Source organism: Dermacentor variabilis, chromosome 1 (genome assembly GCF_050947875.1).
Source record: "Dermacentor variabilis isolate Ectoservices chromosome 1, ASM5094787v1, whole genome shotgun sequence".
In the NCBI taxonomy this organism is placed as follows: Eukaryota; Metazoa; Arthropoda; class Arachnida; order Ixodida; family Ixodidae; genus Dermacentor; species Dermacentor variabilis.
Genome location: NC_134568.1, coordinates 241,139,729 through 241,163,532, shown reverse-complemented (window position 1 = coordinate 241,163,532; position 23,804 = coordinate 241,139,729). Strand labels below are relative to the sequence as shown.

At 46.5% G+C, this 23,804-nt stretch overlaps 1 long non-coding RNA gene across 1 annotated transcript; it reads left to right on the top strand.

Annotated features, from left to right (window-relative positions):
- The first annotated feature begins 13,549 nt into the window (after positions 1 to 13,549).
- On the top strand, positions 13,550 to 16,718 carry LOC142573163 (uncharacterized). The gene is made up of 2 exons (XR_012826235.1): positions 13,550 to 13,725; positions 15,719 to 16,718. It is a non-coding gene; the product is annotated as an uncharacterized LOC142573163 (long non-coding RNA).
- The last annotated feature ends 7,086 nt before the right edge of the window (positions 16,719 to 23,804 follow it).

Below are 23,804 nucleotides of genomic sequence, written 5' to 3'. Positions count from 1 at the left end.
GCCAAGAGGCAACAGCCCGCGATAGCATCCAAATCGTCGTCGTCGTCTTCTTACTGCTCGGCTCTTCGTCATTGGAAATACTATCCCGTAGCAATATTATTCGATCTTTGAGGTGGTGTTGAGCTGACCGTGACCGTGTTATGCGCCGCCATTCCCTAAATAAACCCGCCACGGTGGTAGCATATTCAGCGGGGCGAAATGCAAAAAAAATCATCGCCCAAGCACTCTACAGATGGTTAACAGAGCGAAGCTAAAACGTGCGGCCCCAGTGTTTATCACTGAGGTAATCCCGACGGTTCATTAAACGATGGGTTGGTATGCTGCCGGGTCGTCGGTACGCAGTTGCTGCTTGCGCTCGGCTGCACGAGCCTGTCCGTCTGCCCGGTGTTATGGTTGGCGCCGGACACCACGGGCGACAGGTCGTTCCCCCTACCTTCTACCAGGCCAGACACCACGGGCGACAGGTCGTTCACCCGACCTTCTACCAGGATTCGTCGGAAAGAGGGCTGACTTCTTCTGCGAGGGTCAGCGTCAGTCAGCTTGCGCACAAAGGGCCTTCTACCAGGATTCGTCGAAAAGAGGGCTGACTTCTTCTGCGAGGGTCAGCGTCAGTCAGCTTGCGCACAAAGGGCCTTCTACCAGGATTCTTCGAAAAGCGGGCTGACTTCTTCCCGTGCTCGGTAATGCAGGAGGAGGGGCTCTCTCTCTGTGCCTGTCACGTGACGTCGACGGAAGCAAGATCCCGCCCACACTTGTAGAGAGCCTATTTAAGGGGCTCCGAAATGTACTTTGATATACTTCATACTTCATGCTCTTCTTATTTTCTTTCAACTACCTTTGAATAAACAGTGCAAGTTTCGCACTAGCAAATCGTCTCGCCCTTGCTCGGTCGCCATGGTCTACCGGATGCCTGCAGCCCGCCGACAACGCCACGCTACCCAATAAGTAATGTCGGTCGAGCTTCGATAGGCAGGCGTCGCTACTTCTCGGCAGCAGTACGGTACGCTACCCTGGAGTGCGCAACAAACTGGTTGCGAGCGGTGGGATCGCCTCCAAACGCAACACCGGGCTGCAGCATCGGCACGGTGTAGACGAGCTCGGTCCCGGTTCTGCTCGCGGCGTTGCAGATCGGAAGCTGCCTACTCCTCAGGAATACTTATGTCGCGTGGCCTACCCATTTTGGAGCCGGAGAGAAACTGCTGTGCGCACGCTCGGCTGCGACGGAGAGCAACGACGTCACTACTGGCGCAGCCAATAGCGCGCATCTCTTTCTCTCTCTCTCTCTATTTTTTTTTCACATATGAGCATGTGATTGCGCCGGAGGAGTTTTCGGCGTACAGGCGACAGACGCACGGACGAATCGGCTAGCCATATACAGCTTCGCTGTAAAACGCTTGCGCCCTTCGAATTAGCTGAACCGCCATGTGATCGAAATTAATCCGGAGTCTTCAGCATACGGCCTCCCTCATAACCTTAATTGTGCAGCTCCGGGATGTTGAGCCCCATAATTTAATTTTCAGTTTTCCTAAACAATATTTCGACTGCGCCGGTGCATGTACGGTTTAGTTTCAACCAGAGAAAACTGACCTAGTTGGTAGAGATTCATCGTGAAAGAAAGTAAGGCGCGCAGACATGGGCACAAGAGAAGAGAACCAGGCAACACAAACGCCGACTATCAAATGAAGGGCGCGAAGTGGCGGAAAAGAGATACAAAACACATCTACACGTCCTCAGGTATGCTAGCGCCACCTGTCAGTCAGGCACACTGGCGGGTCTACGCGAGAGATAACTGTTTAGGCATTTCATTCCTTCTTTATGCAGCTTAATCGAAAGCTGGCTCACGGGTGCACTTCCACTACTATTGATATGCCAGGCCTCGACTATTCGACGCGTTGATTCGTTCTTGTGCGTGTATAAAACAGCGCACTTATCGAAATTTGGCGTGTATTTACAGTATCCACATTCAAAAGAAAGATTAGATGGCGATCCTCCGGTTAACATCTTTTCATGTTACATTAATCTCCGATTAACACAACGGCCTGTCTGCCCTACGTAGAAGCGGCCGCAACTGAAATGGACACTATATACCACACCAGTACGGTAGTTCGGTTGCGCAAGCATTGGTTGCGAGCATCGGCAATTCGGTTGTGCAGCGATCGGTTGCGCGAGCACAGTTACAAGGTCAATCACGTGGGCGGTGGCTTTCTGGCGATGCAGTGTAAGAGTTGCGGTTGCCTTTCCTTGTTTCCCACTTGTAGAATTGTTGGCCAAAATAGGAACCAGCTTACAAAATATATTACAGAAGCAGAAAAAATATAAAAGATAGGTGAAATGTGTGTAAATACGGTGTCGATCACGCTGACAAGGCAATAATTTTATTTTCTGGGTGTGCCATCCTCACTGTTGTAGAAATGTCGATTCGGTGCCTCGGAGTTCTGCGCACTGATGTGCTCAGATTATGTGATGTATAAAAAGTAGCGTAGGGATCAAAAATAAATTGTTGGAAGTTGCTTTAATGTGTGCGCGTAGTGTGCCTTTTTTCGTCCGTGTTTTCCCGTGCCCTTGTACAGTTCTTAGAGCAAAGCTGCGGGAGGGGAGAGGGCATCGCCATGACGCCACATCACCAACGTGCCTTGGCGGGACAGATACGGCGACGTGAAGACCACGTTAAGGTGACGCCGTCTCGCTCTCGGAAACCGGCACGAGATCCGGATCTTTCTCTCTCTCACCCCCACTGGGCTTAGCTGCTGCGCGCATCTGCCGGCATTGGTGACCCCTGCTGCTTCCTGGGTCTCTTGTCGCGCAGGATATCGGTGGCATGCGGCGTTGATACCGCAGGCTGCTGCTGCTGCTGCTGCTGCTTGCTGGCTCGGGCAGCCCCTACCGCTATGGTACATTAGTCGCAGCACAAAACTCGAAGGACCACTCAGCGGCGTTCAATTGGACATTAATGCATTCGCATTCACAACTCATAAGTGCTTAGGTGTTCTCGAAATTTTATTATTATTACTTTTGTTGCTGTCGTCATTGTCGTCGTCGTCGTCGTCGTCGTTGTTGTTGTTGTTGAGCCATATATAAGTAGACAGAGAAGGAAATTGTTAAGGGAAGGAAGGAGCAGGCTGGCAACTGCCACCAGGAGGGCTACAACGCCTGCCTAACACGCCTGCCTAAGGACGTGCGGGTGATTACACTGCTGGCTAAAGCTTAATTTTCACAATCTCTTGTCAATTTGAAGGCGAAGCTTTCCTCGTCCCTACATTCGAAAAATGTGCAATTTTCATTGTGAAATTTCTCAAGCAATCAAATTTTGTGGCGTCGTTGAAGACCCACATAGAAAATATCACTTTTTCTCTCTTCGCGCAGTGAGATGTCCAGAAGATTTAAGCGACTCGAGGAAGGACAAGCAAGGCTTCTTCAAGGACTTAGTAACCGCGACGCCCATGCTGCTAGTTCTGGTGGTTTTCGCGCTCGTCATCACGCTGAGGCACTTCCGTTCCTTGAAAGACGAGTATAAGTACGATGTGTTGGATGCACGCCAAGCCCACGTGTGCGACGGCAAGGACTTGGCGAGAGTCTTCGACATGCTTCTGGAAGCAACCAACGCCACGATCAACCCCTGCTATGATTTCTATTCCCAACGCCTGTGGCCTGTGGAGCATCAAAGTACCCGGGAGGCCCAGCTACGCGATCGAAAACCGGCGGAACTTAACGGAACGCTTACACCACCTGTTGTTCGAGGTCCTTCGAAGCCCGAGTCTGCGCCCAGCGCAAGTACGAGATGGCGCGCTTCTACGACAGCTGTCACACCTTTGTTCGCGCCCGCCGACGCCCGTCTGTACGCGGCACGCTCGCGAAAGCTAACATCGACGTCAATGCATGGCTGAGATGCACAACTCTACAGGACCTGATGAGTGTCGTAATAGAGACTTCTCTTCTCGCCGATTTGCCCTCTTTAGTCACGGCTTTCTCAATAGCCGGCGAAGTTGGCATCGAGCCTGGCACAACCATTGCCAACAGTCTAAGAGACAATAGCGGAACTACCGCTGTCGCGTATATTCAGCGGGCTTTGCGAGAGCTGGACCTTCGTAATGACACGAAATTGTGGCTCTTTCTTCGGAGTGTTGACGCAGAGCTTGGGAAATAGGACAGAAATTCAACAGAACATATCCATTCAGAAACATAAGCATTAGGGATCTCGAGTCTCCGCTTCGAGGATTTTCGTGGATAGAAGCATTTCAGCACGTCTTCTACAATGGCACCACCTTGTCTTCAGAATGTTTCATCCGCATACGGGGCTACGAGCAAGTCACGGCTACAATGAAAGCCCTTCGTACTGATTGGTTTATATTTGCGAATATCTACGCTTTACTCTTAGCCTTAGCCCAACTCGCGAAATACGAATACATATTGCCATCGAGTAACGCCCACAACCTCCTTATCGCTGTTTCATGTCTGGAAGTAACCGGCCAATACTTTCCAACGCTGCTTGCAGCTTGGGTGGCACTCATCTACGGATTACGTCCAAGAAATGCTATCAGTGTTCGAGCTCCTCAGATACCGGACTCCCCTTATATCGGACAAAATCAACGTCAGCTCAGCAGACGTCCTAAGGCAACGAGTTGCAGTCATTGGTAAGGATGTCAGCAATGCTTCAGTATTCTTGGTAATGCCTAAGCTGTGCCCGATAAACTTGATGCTAACGGAAACAGCAGTGAAAATGCGACTACAAGGAGAAGCAAACAAGTTACGGGACAGGTTATGTATTTTACCAGAAATGCCGCTTTATCTACTACAGCTTTCTTAGGGAAAAGATTGAACATATGGTGACGACATAGCTACCCAAGGCATTCCCGAGACAAAACGCACCATTTCACTCGGAGAATGTCGGCAGGACCCCTGGAGGGCCACTACCCTTTACACCGCCAACGAAATTACAATGTGTAAGTAAATAACCTCCCAAAAATGAAACCTTCGGTTATTTCACAATGCATCACAAATAGCTATAGCCAGGAATGGTCTGGTTTGTTTGTTTTTTCTCTTCTTTTCACAGCTGCCTTGCGTACACGGTGATTGATGAGCGCAAAACTGTTTATCTACTTTGTACGCACTATTTATGAGTACTTCGCTACTGTGGAACCGAAATTAACGTAACGGACAATGCAGCCAACGAAAGCACAGGGGAAACTACTTGCTTTAATGGAAGTGTACAAACGACAAAGTAAAAGTAAATGATAGCGTGCGAAAGTAAAACTTGCCGCCGATGGTAGCCGAATCCAAACCTTCAGCATTGCGTGTGCGAAACTCTATCAATTAAACTACAGCCATCCACTCTTTTGGGCGTTTGTGTAGTGGACAAAATGTGTCCCTGGGAGCGTTATAAAGTGTCGGCCATTCTAAGATTCCCTGGAGTGTTAGCAAGCACCGCCCACGGCAATATTTCGGTCCCTCGCACTGCTGCAGATACACCTCAACTTATTAATCAATAACTGTTCGTACATACATACATACATACATACATACATACATACATACATACATACATACATACATACATACATACATACATACATACATACATACATACATACATACATACATACATACATACATACATACATACATACATACATACGAAGCTCTGCATTCTTCCCTGGCCATGACGCGCGCACGCACACGCCCGCAAACACACACACACACGCATGCGCACAAAGGCACAAAATTAGTTTGCACTTACCGCTGCTCTGGCCTTGACTAAATTTCGCAACAAGATCGCATTTGAAGGTCAGGGTCGTTCATTGCGACTTTTCCGGTATGTCAGGAAAAATCTCCGAATTCGCCTGGCCCACGTCTAAAGCAGCGCCGAGCAATGAATTGACACTGGAGACGACGGCTATGACATGTCAGCCATGTTTTAAACCTCACTCACCGCGAGCGGTGCAAATGAAGGCCCCCCATATTCACTTTTTTTATTCAGCTAGAGTCCCAGTGTTGTGTAGCATCGAAGATACATCTCTCTTAGATACTATCTTAGATACTCTTAGGGTATCTTGCATCTGTATCACAACAAGCTTGGCAAGATGTGTATCAGTATCTGCATGTCCGATACATGAAAGAATGTATCGTGTATCTTAAGAAACGAGATGAGATACTGCTATCGCAACGTCACCGCCGAAACTATAAGCGTTGGTGAAGCTCCCCTTCTCAAGATGATACTGCTGCCACTAGGCCGCCTGAATAAAATTAAAGGCTGCGAAATTCTTTTACCTTTCTTCCGCAGCCCTCCAGCGAGGACAGGAGATGAGGTCGGCGCGTCCCTAATGGTGGATCAGAGTCACGTGGTGGCGCTCGCGCCGTCTATTAATATGTCGCTAAGGAACGCTCTGCGCCAGCAGATAAGCCCAATATGAAAGGTCATTACAGCTTTGTGTGATCTCTGCATACATAATGCGTGACATAAAATGTCGCTACCAGCATTGTTGCTGCCGTGCACTGTGTCGGGGGACCCGGTAGTGCGAAAACGGTAATACCTTTACGTACAAGGTAAAACTCTACAGCGGTATTTGCGCCTTCGTGCAGAGGTTTCTTAGTGACGTCCTTGTAATTATATGGCGACTTGTTAGCTGGTCGGGAAACGGATCAGCGACTCTCATCAATTACAAAAGCGACCAGCAAACTGCTGAAAGCGCAGCGTATAAACATCTTTCATGTTAGGCAGCTCAAGCAACCCCAATAAAGCGTTTCAGAATAAAAACATTATACTTTGACCAAGAAAGTTAAAAGTTTTGAGATACTAACAGACATTTCATTCAAATGAAACAAGGTTGGTCGGGGTTAAGAAATTTCCAAGCAAATATCTTTGTGCATACGAATTTGCTGCTGCAATATATCTACATATATATATATATATATATATATCTGTGTGTGTGTGTGTGTGTGTGTGTGTGTGTGTGTGTGTGTGTGTGTGTGTGTGTGTGTGTGTGTGTGTGTGTGTGTGTGTGTGTGTGTAAATAAAAAAATTTGAGAATGTATCGAAGTATCTTGAGATACAAATGGAAAGTATCGTATCGGATACAATAATTGCTGTAGTATCTTGTGTCTGTGTCTCAATTACTTGTTGCCCGAGTACCTTGTATCGTATCATGATACAATTGCCAAGTATCGTTGCCCAATCCTGAACTAGACAAGCAATATTGCCAAGGATTGTATAGAATGATCCGGTATTTAAAATACTATCTTGCTAGGAGGTTTGAGCAAGACCAGAGTAATGACAAGCGGAGGAATTTTTTGTATCATTATTTGCAGCGAAAAACACCGGTGTCAAGACAGCGACAGACGTTTTCTTTTTCTTGCAATCGCAAAAAAAAAAGATGATTTTGGCTGCTGGTGGCTTGGTTAGTATATATATATATATATTAGTACGACTGCAAATTTAGTTTTGCCACGTGTCTTCCATGTCCACACAGTGAGGAAAAGCGTACTACTTCAGAACAGAATAATAAATATCTGATAGCGAGTTTTTCGAGAATGCAGCTTGTGATCTTTATGCGAGAACTCCATAAAGAAAAGTTAGATGTGAGAACATCAACTGTTTCACGTTTGGCATATACTTGGGGAAGAACCTATCCAGACATTAGAAAAAGATGCCTCATGTCGAACACTGTGAAAAACATTGAAAGATGTATCGTTACATGACCGCATACCAAGAGTAAGCACCCAGCTGTCTACATTTCAAATCGCTTTACTAAAACATTGTACTTGCAGCGCAGTTCCACTAAGAAGCATTTGCCGCAGGGCAAGCTTTCGAATAAAGAAAAAAACAAGTGTTTCCATTGAGACCTTTTTAATACAATTTTAATGAGGTATTTGGACTTCGTGCCGTCCACAATTGTGGACAGTGAACCTGAAGGGGACATACTCGTTTATGTGCAGATTTAGATGTTCGCCTAAGAAATGTAGCAGAGAATGGGATTATACTTGTATAACCATTGTGTGCTGACGGACAATGTATTCTACTGCCGCTGGACAAAAGCACAGGAGCGGCCTGTGCTTTTATACGGCATAGCCCGCTTAGCTCCGCCAATCAGCTCCCGCCATAGAAACAGGTGTGGTAGGAGTGCTCCTGCAAGGGCATCACCTATTTTGCCACTTCTTACTTCCGGAATATTCTTAACTTTGTTTATTCAGACACTTGTCAGCCTGCAAATACCAATTATGTGCATCCTCGGGCACTCGAGTTTGTCGTTAATATTCTCAATTAGACGGTACACTGCGTCGTTTGCCTTCTGAGGCTGCCGCTGAGCCTTGCATTGCACCTATGCGGACACCTTGGACCTTGAGCGCCACAATGGAGCGCCTTCATAAAATAGGCTATTTTGCTGTTCATTTACTAAAATTATGGTCGCTCCTCAGCTCCATCGACTTTCCTTTGCAGTGTCTGCAGTATTCCTTTAAGACGGGCCATTTTCACTTGAAGGCGCGGCGTATTGTTTTCTAAGCTTATTTTATTTCTTTTCTTCAAAAACTCATGAGATGTTCGACATGATGCATCTGCAAATTATGCAATTTGACCACAGGTTACAACCACTCGTTCCGTGTAGTGAAACATTACGGCTTCACTGCTGTCAAACAGTTGTCCGTTTTGATGGCCTTGTCTTGTGAAGCAATTTCGCCCGCACATTTTACACGTGCTTGCGAATCATCTACTCTTTACAGGAGCGGCCGCTTGTTCCTCGGAGCTTGCGTGCCTGTCTTTCTCAGTATCCAGGATAACCGGAGAACACTGTCAGGTCAGCGGTCGACCAAAGCACCTTCAGCTTCGAGGTTACCTTGTAGTCCTGTTCTGTAAAATCATGAGAACACACCACGGACCTGTCACAAGGCTGCCACTTGGTTCCTTTTATGCCGAATTTCTCCCTGGAAATGTTTCACAGCAACGCTGCCCGGCATTCTGCGTGGTTGGGAAATTCGTGGTAGCGGACTTGGATAACTTTTTAGAGCGCAGCTCTTAGGCGTCCTCTCCTGCGGCGAGCGTCGGTGTAACCGAGCGAACGAGCGCCTCGAAGAATGAAAGCGAACGAGAACCTCAGCGGGATATGAAAGGAAGGCAATAGCTCAGGAAAAGGATGCAGCGGAACCATCAGGCGGAAAGTGGAGGAGGATCGGAGGGGAAACAGCCTGCACATGCGCAGAGTTTCCGGCGTCTACGGCATTTGCGGGCACTGGGCGATCTCATCGTCGCTTCCAAGGTGGCGAGGGAGGCAGGGTGCCGTGAGATGGGGAGGGCTACGCTCGTCCACGGCGTCCGCTGCTGAGGTCAGTCCGCGGTACTAGCGTGTGTGATGGGGATCACTGTCCCTGCAAGGGGCAATGGCGACTAGACGAGTGTCTAGACGACTAGGCTCTGTGTGACGCTCCCTTCGGTGTTGTCGGCGCTGACATTGGTGACACGGCTTCCCCTCGACGAAGGGCCGCTCTTCTCGTTGGTGGAACGAAAGCATGAGGAGAAAATCGTAGTGCCGCGCAAGACAGGCTGTGCAGTGACGATGGCTACGATATGGCGCAAGAGCAGCGCGCGTCGTCGCTATGGAAACAAAGCGCTGCATGAACTGAGGCTGTCTACGACGGCTGCTCTGAAGGAAGCGCACCCAACACGAGCGAAGGAATGCAAGAAACGCCTCAGGAAACCGAGGAGCCCACGGGCGAGAAAGAAAAAAGGAACAGACGCCGAAGCCAGGGACGCCGGTGGACGTGGCCGGACCAGGAAACGCCGGTTCAGTAGGGACTCCAGCTCGACATCCAAGTCCAGATCAAGGTCAAGATCCCTGTCCAAGACCAGACAAGCTCCGGAATCGAAAAACAAGCAGCAGACGAAGATCATAAACAAGAAGGAAGAAGACAGTAAAGTGAGCTGAAAAACGCATCTTTTCTCAGCCTCTCCCACTGCTCCAAAGAACACGAACACGCAGACCTACGAAGTAAATGAGCTCAAGCAAACTATTCAGACTCTCAGGGCAGAAAATGCTGAGCTTCGACAGAAGCTCAACGAGCTCATAGATGAACTTAAGGCACTGAGAACAGGGCAGACAAAATCAAACCCGCAAACAGACGAAACCCAGTCGGCCACCATAGGGCGGCAGGAATTCACAACTGCCATGGTAGCCATGAACAATGTACTAGCGAATCTTAGCACCCTCGTTTCTAACATCCAAGAGTAGGCACGCAAGGATAGAGAACGCCTAGTACAACTTACGGGTATGAAATCCAGAACTAAACCCTATACTAATCCATCAGCTGAGTATGGCGAGCAACCGTAAGCGCTCGGTCAAGTTGGAAACCCTCGATATATGGCAGTGGAACTGTGGTGGGATCCCCAGAAAGCAGGGTCTTCTTAAACAACACATCACTAACTGCACAGCTCCACCAGTCACAATCGCCCTACAGGAAACCGGCTGCTCACCCACTCTTGCGGGCTACTCAGTCTATGAAGGGTTCGGCCAGAGTAAGGTCGCGACGCTGGTTGCCAAAGCTGTCAGCGCAATCAAACACGACATCGACGCAACGAACATTGACCACGTCTTTATTGAAATTATTGCCCAAAAAAGAAGCCAAGAAAGCATCTTTCTCCTCAACATTCACAGCCCGCACAGCAGAGGAAAGCCAACTTCGGTTACCTGCTACGCAAGCAGAACAAGCAGTAGGCAAGAAGTGTCTCGTCATCCTGGGGGATTTTAATGTCTGGCACAAAAGCTGGGGCTGTGTTAAGGAAACTCGAAAAGACAGGAACCTAGCCAGAGAAATGGATCGCAGAAGGATCAGTCTCATCACAGACCACACCCAACACATGCGAGTGGGGACAGTATCAACCGAGATTCGTGCCCAGACTTGGCATTCGTCAGAAGGGTAAGGGATGTTCGATGGGAAAACGACGGCGAAACGCTTGGCAGCGACCACATCATTTTGCGCATCAAGACTAGGCCAGGCTAGGCCAGGCTAGGCTCACCGACTGGGTTGCCTATAGTAAAACTAGGGCGGAGTCCGAAGACACTGAGAGCACAGATATTATGAGCTGGGTCGCAGGAATCAAGGCAGACTGCGAAAAACTAACCCGAAGGTCGCCCTCACCACCAACACACCCGAGGTAGATAAGCAGCTTTTACACCTATGGGACGCCCGATGGGAGCTACTAAGAAGAGGGAAGCGGTAGAAGCACAACAGAAAACTCAGACTAAAGATCGTCGAGGTCGCCAGACAAGCCGAAGAGTATGCGACAGAACTCTCAGGGCACAACTCTGACCAAAAATGAAGCGAGCTACAAGGGACCCTAGGCTGGAAAACGACATGGGCCTTGCTAAGGGCTCTTATAGACCCAACCATGACCAAGTCCGAAAATCGTAAAACGACCCAACGGATCACGCACCGATTCCAAGGCACAGACCGGGAAATGCTAGAGAACGTCAAGCAGCGCTACAGTGGGGATACAACGGACGTCGACTGCAGCTTGGCATACACGGACGAAGCAAATCCCGCTCTAGATGAACCCATTACCACCAGAAGATGTCAGACACGCTGTGATGTCTGCGACAAAGAACACCACGCCAGGTAAGGATGGCATCACCAACGCCATGATAAGGAACCTGGACGAAAACTCGATGAAGCGATTTACAGAATTCGTAAATAAACACTGGGAACGGGGCACCATCCCGGACGACTGGACAAATGCGGAAATAGTAATAATTCCGAAGTCCGGAAAGGCTCCCCGCCTGCAAAACCTGCGACCCATTTCTCAAAGAGATTCGAGAGATCATAGAAATTAGCCCGATACCGAGAAACATGTACCCTAGAATACACAAGGCCAGAAGAAAAGCAAGACTAGAAGCACGCAAAAGATATTTCGTGGGGAGAAAAGAAGTGCTATACGTTGACGCGACTACATATAAAGAACACTCCGGGGTGGTAGTCAGCGTTGTTGATCACGAGCTTAGGGAAATCAGTTGCGCTTCGATCAAAGGCAACAAGATCCTCGAGGCTGAGGAAGCGGCAGTCGCACTCGCCATCACCCACCAGGGTAAAGAGGCCACTACAGCAATACTTACGGACTCGCAGGAAGCGTGCAGAAGGTACAGCAGTGGACGCATATCCACTGCGGCCATCCACATACTCAAGACGAGAAAAATCACCTTTTCGAAATGCTTCATTGCGTGGACACCAGGCCATGAAACTGTGACAGGGAACCAACTCGCCGGCGCCAACGCCCGAACATACGCCAACGGGGGTCGCACCACGACGGGGAACCGGACACAATCACCAAACGCTATGGAGCAATTTTAGAAAACCAAAGAGCCTTAAGGAGGATCCACCGCTCTCCCCACAAAGACCTTAGTAAAGAACAGTCGGCTGCCTGGAGACAACTGCAAACTAATACATACATCTGAGTCTACTCAGGAAAATCTATCCGGCAACATATGACAATAAATGCCCGCTATGCGGGAAACACGCAACGTTTTACCACGTTACATGGGCCTGCCAAAAACCAAAGGTAGCGCCAGTACACAAAACACCAACGCCGGGGCAGTGGGAGGCTGCGCTGTCCTGCTCGAAGTCTGAAGAACAGCTCAAGCTGATCGGCAGAGCTAGCAAGATGGCAAAGGCCACAGGGGCCCTGGACTGAGGGCTCCACCTTCGCCGGTATACCTGCTTTGTGAAAATAAGGTTTTTCATTCATTCATTCATTCATTCATTCATTCATTCATTCATTCATTCATTCATTCATTCATTCATTCATTCTCAATCGTACCCATGCGTCACCCACGCGCTGCCTCTCGCGAGCTCCCGATTAGTGAGGCAGACACACCGCACATCGCTCCGTTTGGAAAGGGCCACACGAGACACATCGTCCGCGTCAGCTAACATATCGTGAAATCAAAACACATATAGAGCTGCTCTCAAATTTTGCATTAGGGAGTACCATAATCTTCGGATAATTTTTTTCACATTCTTTGTGTACAGCGGCGCACAACGGTTGTGCGGCATTATGGCGCATGCAGAGGTCAGCACAAACGTAACCTGTCGTGGATGACACGCAATTGTAACGGCACAGGGGAAGAAAAATCACCAGAGGGCCTTCCGCAGTTTTTCAATCCTTAAGATGTACTCGCCACTTCGTCGCAGGTGCGCCGGTGTCACGCACGGCTCTCCACAGAGTTAGCGTATATTCTAACAAACGTACTTTATACGTGCCGTAACGCACTATACGATCGGCGATATGCTATGGATGCCGCCTGCAAAAGAAGGGCGTGCAGCGAATGGCTTCGCTTGGCAGGCAAGATGACGGGCCTACGCGCGACTAGGTGACCTTTGGTAGCACATACAGTAACTCTAGCTCTCCCGGACAACTAGCGCCCTCCTCAACAAATGTGGCATTAACTGTAAATTCCTCCTTCGCGCTCTCACCTATTGTCAGCAGCGCAACGCTGCAGGCCACACTTGTGTATCTTTATCCAGCGGCCGTGGTAATCTAATTAAGCTTACCTTTGCTATACGTAACAAAAAAAAAAAAAGAATTCTTACATAAAAGCTGAATAATGTTGGCTAACGCCTAAAAGCATCTCGAAAGCACACCAACCTGTCCAGGAAATAGCGTATTATATATATAACAGCTTCTTTGATTCAGCCGTTTGGTATGTTCCACTGGGTGTGTGCCCGTTCTTGACCAATCCTCCAGAATCGGTATGTGCCAGTGTGACAAACAGGGTATAGAATTTTTTAATGTTCCCCTATAGGTGCTGTACTTTTCTGCGCATACACCTGTCACTATCGTTATTTCCTCGACAAGCATCATAGATTGCGCTCGTCGCCGTGACACCGATTCGCTGCGCGGACGGCTCGCAATGTGGATCCACCTGATTTGGAGTACTCATTTCGGCAGAGCATGTGAGCGATGTAGTGCATAAACATAAAAATTTGATGATGAATACAGTTGTGCCCTTTTTAGCAGATAAGCATAAACATTGCGTGATATTACGTGTTGCATGGGATGGAAGTAACAAAAAAATTGTACGCATCACCGTTAGCTGTAAAGCAATTGAATACCCGCTTTAAGAAAGCTTCGCTTCACATAAATTGCAATATGTGCGTTTGTTCTGTTTATTTTTTGGCCTTCTGCTAGGAATCCTGTAACATAGCAGCGGCAGCGTTGCTGCCGTCATGTAAGAAGGGAGACGTTGACGACCCAGTGGTTAGCCGAGAACAACGCACAAGAGTTTAATGCACGTATATATAAAGCAAAAAGGGGAAAGGGAAAATGAGGAGTGAACATAGAGAAAGAAAGTGGCGCCTGCGCATTGACAGCGCGCACATGATGCGGCGGTTTGATACCACATTTTACAACAAATCCAAGCGCAGCTTCTTCTTCGGTCGGATAGGCCTTTTCGGTCATCACCCACTGTTGACACGAACAGCTGGCACGAACAAAGTAGAAGCGCTTTATTGTCGAGCTATTTCAAACTTTTCTATTCCAATTGTGCAATCAGCCCTCCGCGATTGGTCAAAAGCTTTTTTGGAGCACTCCCACTTCGCCTGTCCGTCACGCGATGTCACAAAAACGCGATAGCTCTCCATCTGATATGACGTAACACACTGATTATGCATGATTGAAACGAACGAAAGAAAAATAGTTATTTATGATTCGACGCCTTTTCGCCATTAGCCCAAGGCTATTGGACGAAAGTTTTCAGGCGACTCCCACTTCACCTCCCTTTGACGCGGCGTTACAAAACCGCGAGAACTCACCACGTCAAAGTGACGTGCACGCGTTAAATATGCATTAATATGTCGAATAAAACTGCATTTTCTTCTGAATAGCCGCAGGCTGCCCAGTTCCGAAAGGAATAAAAGATGGCTGCCGCCGATCGCTCAGGCACTGGCGTCTCGCACCTGCCGGATAGCACAGGTTTATTTGCATACAATAAAGCTTTTTGCGTGGCCGTGTCACGCTTTCGAGCACTTTCGCGACGTTTACGACATTGTTCTGACAACTCTTCATTGCTGGGGATTTGTTTTAGCGGCATTCTTACCTTCCGTTGCATGGCGTCGTGATTTTCGACCAGCCTCTGCAAGCTAAGTAAGGGAAAGCGGGCCAATCACAGACAACGGCACCACCCTCTTCATCCGGTTATCGATTTTCAGTGCACTGGCTCGGCCCCATCGAATGCGTCTCCCCATGAGCGTGCTCCTCGCCTCTTGTGAGCCAATTAGATAAGACAAGCCGCTCAGTTTAGGCAATGTTATTCGTTTTTAAAGCAAGGAAAAGTGAACTCCTATAAATGAGGAGAGCGCTTGATTGGTCTGTTCAGCCAATCCTGCGGGTCACCGCCCAATGCTTGATTCGTCGATTACACAAATTGGAAGAAATTGGAATATAAACATATCGGAATAGTTTTACGTTATAGGGCCCCAGGGCACATGAGCTATAGCGTTTAATCTATCAAAAAGAGAAAAAGCTGGGAATGCGGGAGATGGAAATTCAAGACAAGGAGTAAAACGAGAACAAGATAAAAGCAAAAGCCGTCGTTTTGACAAGTCTAATTGCCTTTTTCAAGACGGCAACCCTACGTGTAAGGTCACTATAGAGAACTGTTGATGCTACAAAATATTTATTTCTTGTGTTTCTCAAAAATATGCAATATATCATGTCTAAACACGTGGTTACGAACTTCCGCAGGAGCCTCAGAAAGCGGTATCGCTCGCTGTTCGAGAAACGCTCCGGTAATCTACACGAATGACTTCTTGCGCAACGTCGTCCTCGCGGCCAAGGGAGAAGAACCGTCGTCGCCTGAAGTGCGAGATTTGGCACAATCCATCACCCAACATCAGCTAGACGGCGCCGTAACAGTCGACATCGGCACGAACACACTTCTGCTGCCAGCACTATACCTGACAGGTGACCTCCTGCATCCAGAGGCTAGCGAACCCTTCCTGGACTACTCGACGGTCGGCGTACGTGTCCTGGTCGAATGGGTGCACATGCTTCTCTCCCGTAGACCCGCGTCTCCTGAAGTAGTGTCGTACAAACAGTGTTCTGGACAGCGCGCACGAATACGTGGCCGACAACGTCTCCGATAGCAGTCTTCGAGAAATGCTGTTCATCCCGTGGGCGCTCGACTTGGCACTAGTGGGGGCTCTGTACCAACCCCACCACCGTTCTCTACAGCCGCTGGACAGAAAGAGCCCAGCTCTTCTTCCGAAGGTTCTGTCAGACGTTCTGTGGAGACGATGAAGGGGCCAAGGTGTGCGCCTACGCCGCGCTTCAATCGCAAGAGTTCTCTGTGGTCTTCGACTGCCCGCGCACTCTTACTATTTCGTGTTAAGTGACAGAGCGGGTTCTTCCGGTTTCGCTTGGGACATATTCATATAGTGATGCTAGAGTGAATCTTTTAGAGTGCTAAGAGTATTTGCCCGTTGCTGTACGCGCTTGCTGTTAGGCATTTCATGCAAAAAGGTCGTATGTCGTTTGAGTGGTAAGATAATCTGTGCCTGCTCTTGTGCGTTATATATGCGACTAAATTTATTGGGATTTTTCATTCTCTTTGTATAACAATCATGTCCTGTCTTCTTTCCCTAACCCATCAATAACGTTACACCTTGAAGTTTCAGTAACGTTCAACTGTTTCAATACTTTAACCGACCAGATGTTTCAATAAAATATCAGATGTAATGTTGAACCTTGACGTATACTTACTTGCTTACTTGCTTGCTTACTTACTTGCTTACCTACCTACTTACTTACTTGACCTATACTGACTTAGGAATACGTTATTTATTATAATACCCATATCACTGACAAGTTACCACCAACCTCTAAGTGAGAATCCGCTGAAGCAAGTTTTGTGTTTGCGAAGAATGGTGTTCATGTTCAAAGACTATTTGCATGTAGAACACAAGACGAAATTGGACACATTTTCATTTGGAAACGTCGTGCTCAACGCAAAAGTGGAGCACTCGAGCATCACAGACACACAGGGACGACGAAACCAATCCATTGTACACAGTAAGCACACTATGAACACAAACCGCACCGAACTCGTGGTTTACAACTTGTTTCAAAGTACTTAATTTCACCTGTGAACGAGATGGTCCACTACTGCTGCTACCTCATCACTGTGTATCCACGATGCTCCACTTCCCGTTAAATGATTCATCATGGGCCTGCGTCCTAAACGGCGCTTCATTGCGTAGCGAACATGTTATTGCTTCACTCTGGCACTCTGCCGCGTTCCACGTGGTGCACGGTACTGGACAATTCAAATTGGTGATATTGAAAGCACCTGTAACCACCCACTCCTCGACTTCGTTGACGTGGTCTGCTGTAGACGAGAGCTTTCTTCTTTTTTTTTTCTTTGAGCTTAACCCCGCGATGCAACAAGTCCAAGTGTGGCAGTTCCTCTAATCGTGTCGTACCGATCACGGGCACGCTGTTTGTTGCCATAATGAGCATCGCGTCAACCTCCCGTGGCGATTTTCATCTTGACGGCGAAGTCGCCCTCTCCTTCTCCCAATCACCACCTCAAAGATCGCGCGCAGCCCGATCTGAGAGGCAACTCCTTGACAAACGCAAAAACGGCAATATTGTCACGCAGTAGCACCGGCGAAGAACACAGTAGCGAAAGTGCGAATGGTGAAAATAACTCTTTATTGGGCGAACCTGTGCCCAGAAAAACAGACTGCACTCAAACCACAACGATAGCGGCGAATATAGTCGGCGATCGTCGGAAATTTCATGTGCCGGTCAAATCGGAGAGCGAAGTCACCTTTCTCTCAAGCGCTCTCTTTGCAACAGAAGCCTGCTCCTCACTCTTTTCTGGACGCTTTATTTCGTAATATAGCAGATTCCCATACGCGGATGCTGTGGGCCAATAGCTGACAACCACCAAGAAGAGTGTTTGGATCAGTGCGCTTCTTCCTACTGTTACTGTATATATCTATTGACGCAGTTTCTTAAGCAGAATGAAGTAAGGGAAAATCTGCTTTGGAATTTCGATAATAATTACGTACTTCTGGTAGAAGCCGACTATCGCCTGCTCACTCTCGGACACGCCCGGCAACGTACGAATTAAACCTTCTCCGCCCTGTTTAATGGGGTCGTATATACATTGGCTGTCGCTAATTTCGACTAGTTTTGAACACTCAACCAGCCTCGAACCAAGCGAAACTTGAGGTCAGACCACACACCTGCTTGCCAGCGCACGCTCACTCATGGCCGCTCTAGGTTAGATGCCTTGATAGACACGGAAAATTTAAAAGTATATGACAGAATCCTTGTTAATTTCGCTACTAATTAAATTCCTTCAACTTGTGCCCTTTCGTGTTGGTTCAGAGTTCGTGTTCTTTCGGATTTGCTTGTGACGTAGCCCTTTAATGACGCTAGAGTGAATTTTTATAGAGTTAACTTTTTTCTGCTGTTCTCCAAGTTTTCTACGTATAGTTGAACATTTGATTTAGGACGACATATTGTTTAGTAATCTCAAGAGCAGAGTACCTGCACTTGTAAAAACATATGCGGCCGTTCTTTCTTTTTTCATCGTCCTAGTGCAACAAACATGTGATGTTTTATTTTTTTCTTGTAGCATCGTTAATGATAGATTTCGCAGCTTGTATCAGTAAGCTTTGAATTATTTAAGTTTGAAGAGTTTGAACCAACTGGTTCTTCCAGCAAAAATGTGGGTGTAGCAATAATAGTTATGTGATTTGTAAAACACCTATATCACTTGAAACTAACACTGAAGGTAGAATAGGTTTAGGCGAAGATTTAGAGCTCGCAAGAAACATAAAGACAATGTGCAAGTAGAAGAGAAGACTAAGTTGAACACATGCTCCCGTGGAAACATCTTGCTCAGCGTAAACGTATGCAGCTCCGGAACCATACACGGCCGAATGAAACATGGTCTATCGTACACAATACCCACACTGGGTGCACTAACCCGTCGATGAACAAAAGTTTATTTCAATATGCAGCATGACGGAAACTTTGGCATGCTAAAGGACTGACAAAATATCCGAAAGATGTCAGAATAAAAAAATATATATTTATTCATTGCTGAACAATGAGGTGTTGCTCCAGAGCAACATTAGGCACCTATGGTACTATTTTACACGGAAGGCCTTGAAAGAATTGCGGCTTCGAAGCAGGCCTTGTTTTGAGAGAATTTTCTTCCTTTCTGCGCTGAGCCACCACGTGAGCGCCAGAAGCTCCCCGCAAAGCTACGACCAGATCGCTTCGCATTTCTGCGTCTTCCTCTTCGCATGGCTGTTCATCGCCAAGGTTGCTCACAGTTTCAAATGGACAAAAATCAATCAATTTTCGATCATCTCTAGGTTTATAGTCAGGGTCACCCTGGTCACTGTGGAAGTCAACATAGCACAATTCGCAATCTGGAACGAAAATTAGCTGCTGAATTTCTTCGTCAGTTAGCCACCTTCTTTCTTTTGCCGCCGCCATCCATTCATAGAAGACAAGAAATATTACCCTATGAGTAACGTTTATTCTGTTCCGTAGAATGAACACTATGTTATTGGTCTGTGTTACATTTTGTCCAGAGGGAAAATACTACAAGCAGTCTTCCGTCCTACGAATCAACCCCCAGGATATCCCCTTCCCCGGACACGGCTAAGCCGCGCACGTGTACGGCTACACGCGGGAGGGTCCAACCCTCGTGTGCTTGGGTACGTGGTGCCGCAAAGTACCAAACGCCTGCTGACGCACACGCCCCTGCGGGGTGCATATATATACAGCAGGAATATTTATTCTGGTTAACAAGATAATACCATTCCTGTACTTGTACCCACTAGTGCAACGAAGATTGTTAACTATAGCAGGTTCGAACGATCAGTTTTAAACAGAAGCTGCATGAATAACCTTTCGACCACTTTTAGAGCCCGGTTGCAAACAAGCTGTCGAAACATGAAAAAATAGTTACAACAAATGATTGAGGGCATTAACAGAGAGAGTGTAAGACTGGGCTTGAAGATTAATATGCAGAAGACAAAGATAATGATAAATAGCCGGGCAAGGGAACAAGAGTTCAGGATCGCCAGCCGGCCTCTAGAGTCTGTGAAGGAGTATGTTTACCTAGGTCAATTCCTCACAGGGAACCACAATCATGAGAAGGAAATTTACAGAATAAAAATGGGTTGGAGCGCATAAGGCAGACAGTGTCAGCTCGTGACTGGAAGCTTACCATTATCATTGAAAAGGAAGGTGTACAATGAGTGCATTTTACTGGTGCTGACATGGGGCATAAACTTGGAGACTGACAAAGAAGCTGAAGAACAAGTTAAGGACCATGCAAAGAGCGATGGAATGAAGAATGCTAGGCATAATGTTAAGAGACAGAAAGAGAGCGGTTTGGATTAGAGAGCAAACGGGTATAGCCGATATTCTAATTGACATTAAGAGAAAAAAATGGAGCTGTGCAGGTCATGTAATGCATAGGTTAGATAACCGGTGGACCATTAGGGTTACAGAATGGGTGCCAAGAGAAGGTAAGCGCAGCCGAGGATGGCAGAAGGCTAGGTGGGGCGACGAAATTGGGAAACTTGCGGGCGCTAGTTGGAATCGGTTGGTGCAGGACAGGGGTAATTGGAGATAGCAGGGAGAGGCCTTCGTCCTGCAGTGGACATAAGATAGGGTGATGATGATGATGATGATGAAAGACGATCAGGATTTGAGGAAAAAGAAAAGAAAGAAAAGGCTGTCGAAGGACTTGTGTGCCGCAGCCACATGTAACAAGGGCCATTGCATTAAAGAAACTTCCCTGGTTGTAGCATAAAAAACAGAACTGCTGCATGACTGCGAAAAGCAGAAAACAACAGAATACAAACAAGAATTGGAAGTTGTCATGTAGGCTTCTGCTGCGAAGCCTATAAAACAAGGCTAGCATAACTGATTTTGTTTCTGCATTGCCTCAAAAAATTCGTGTCGGCACTTCTGATATTTTCGATTCTTCGTTTAGCAGACCGAGAACAGTAACTCTACTTCAACAGTCGGCTGTTGCAAAATATTTGATAATTTGGGAATATTCAAAAGTACCAAATAGTTCTTTGAATACAAAAAGTTTGTATGAAATATTCTATTCGCATTCGAAACTTGGAATATTCGCCCACCCCTATTTCTTCATTTTTCTGCAGCAGCATTGAACCTTTTTATGTCAAATGAAGGAAATTTGTGCTTTGAATAATTACCTTAGCAGTCTAAAACCCATTTAGCAATGCTCTCAAAAGGAAGCTTTAGCTGGGGAGGTCCTTTCAAGGACATGAGAACGGAAAAATAATTTTTGTATTCTTATTTAGGTTTGCGATATTTAATTCTCGAGAATTGCCAAATTTAAAAAAACTCGTATCAATTTTCTAGCTCTCCAACTCATAAAAAAAAACTGTCACAATTCTGTAAACTACACTTCATAATACATTTAAAGTGGATGAATTTTATTATTATACACCTTTCTGACATACAATATGAAATTTGAGTGGAATTTCACAAAATCCTCATAAAGATTGCAACTTTCACTGAAGAACCCTATACTTCACGCAAAAGTTTGTAAGAGTTTCACGCAAGCTGTGAATTCTTATATCACATGTCCACTTAAAATGCTCTAACAGATGCACTTTACAGAACTGCAATATTCATTTCTGGTACATAATTATGGATATATAACCTTTGCAATTCTATATCTTTTAACTTACTGATTTTTGGCAATTCTTCCAAAAATTCAAGGTTCCCTCTCAAATGTAACAAATTTCATTGAAAGTAGTGAAGCAGTTGTCTCAAAAGCATTTCTGCCTTTTACATGTACATGTATTTGAACAGGGAAATCGGAGTTGGCCCCGAGCTAAAGCTTCCTCTTATAACTTTAATTACTTTTTGATACATGCAATACATAGGGTGCACTCAATAAAAAGCAACTTGCCTACAGTAATCTGCAGTCATGTGGTGGGCCTGCAATACTAGTAACCAAGGTTTCACTGTAATGCACGGTGACATACCGTTTTTTGCAACTTCCTGTGGAGATTTAAAATTGGAATTCCTATTTATGCAGCAAACAGCATGTTCAGTTCAATCATTCACTATAAATCACGCTCTTCGTTTCCATCCAAATCTCACAACGTTTTAGGTGGTTGTCGGTCCCTTTAAACTATGGCCCTTAGCCACGTACACAAGATGCTTGTCTCTAGTACTAGTGCTCAAGTACCAACGGTGCCGTTGGACAGTGTTTAATAATAACCCAAGGCATGCCCTCACTTGACTTCGAGTAAAGATGTTTACGATCAAGAGTGAAGCCCTCGGTGAGCAAAACCATAGTGGTGTGAGCGGACACTATCTTATTTAGTACAGGCCTCCCTCTCTCACCTTCTTCGCATGATGTCCATACTCCCTTGCCGTTGCTTCCTCCCATAGTTTCCTACAGTAAGGAAGCGCTGCAGTCATTTAGCTAGCATGAAAATGATGGGTAGTACATGGATTTGTCCGATCTTCATGCTTGGGACTTCAGATGTCCTTATGGCTCTATTTCACCAAAGTTGTGCTCACGTGGTGGGTCTCTAAAGTCTACAATTATGTGCTTTGGTGTGCGGTAATGAGTGATTTCTAATTATTCCACAGACATTTCAGTAACTCAACTAGTAACTAAGCTTATGCTCCGATATTATATCTATAATGAACCCCATGAATTTTGTACTGTACTATCTTTTTCTTTAATTTTTCCCAATTTATTTTGAATTTCCTCCCCAGTCATTTTCGGTGGTGAACAGTGCAAGAAACAAAGAGTCTCACTCGATGCTTATGCCACTAAAAACAAAAGCTGCAACACGATAGGAGTCGGAAGGCATATTAATGCGAACAAGTAGTCTCTTTCTGGCATGTGTACAGCTCGTACAGACCTCAGAGCAAGTGTGTGGCTGGCTGTACGTCTGTGCCCTGTACAGACACATACCGACAATGACATTGTATGCCACCGTTCCAAGCATGTATAATCTGTGGTGGGATGAAATGCGATGCTGCAGTGCAAGAGCGTCACGATACCGTAATTCCTGAGTGTGCACCAATAACCATGCAGCAGTGCATCCTTTCAAATCATAGATAATGTACCTCGAGCCTCCACACCATATACATAAGCTTGCCAATTACAGCAGTGCCCGTCAGTAAAGTGCACAGTGTATCCGAGATCTACACATGCTGGTATCTTCACGATATGTTGTCGATGTCCTGAACCAGTCACGAATTTTATCACTTTCCTTGTTTTCTCATCGACTTCTTGATCACTCTCTGGGTTTAAGAGCCGTTTTAAGCAAACCTGCCTTTAGGCAGCAATTTTTTTCCAGAATCCTTCAAGACTGTCATGACTACGGCCATCGCAACGGGTGTAATCTCACGATCTTGGAAGAACAAATTAGTGTTTCTGCAAGCCACCATTACTGCAGGTGATGTTGATAACCCGGTGTAGATTTGGAACCCCAGCTATACAGGCAGATCTGGTGCTGTCGAGGCCAGTGGTGGCACTAGTGGCACGCATAATTTTTCAGAGCTTAGTAAATGTGTGCAATATTTCAGGTTAAAAAGTCGTTTCTTTAAGGTGCTACTTACACAAAGAACAGATAAAATTCTGCTCATTATTTTGAAATATTCAATCATGAAATTCAAAGTGCAGAAACAGTTTTACATAAAGCTTTTGGCTGGGGATTCTGTTAACTTTCGTTAACATAAAAAAGAAATTGCCGATATGAAGTTCATAATATTGAGGTTTCACTATACAAAT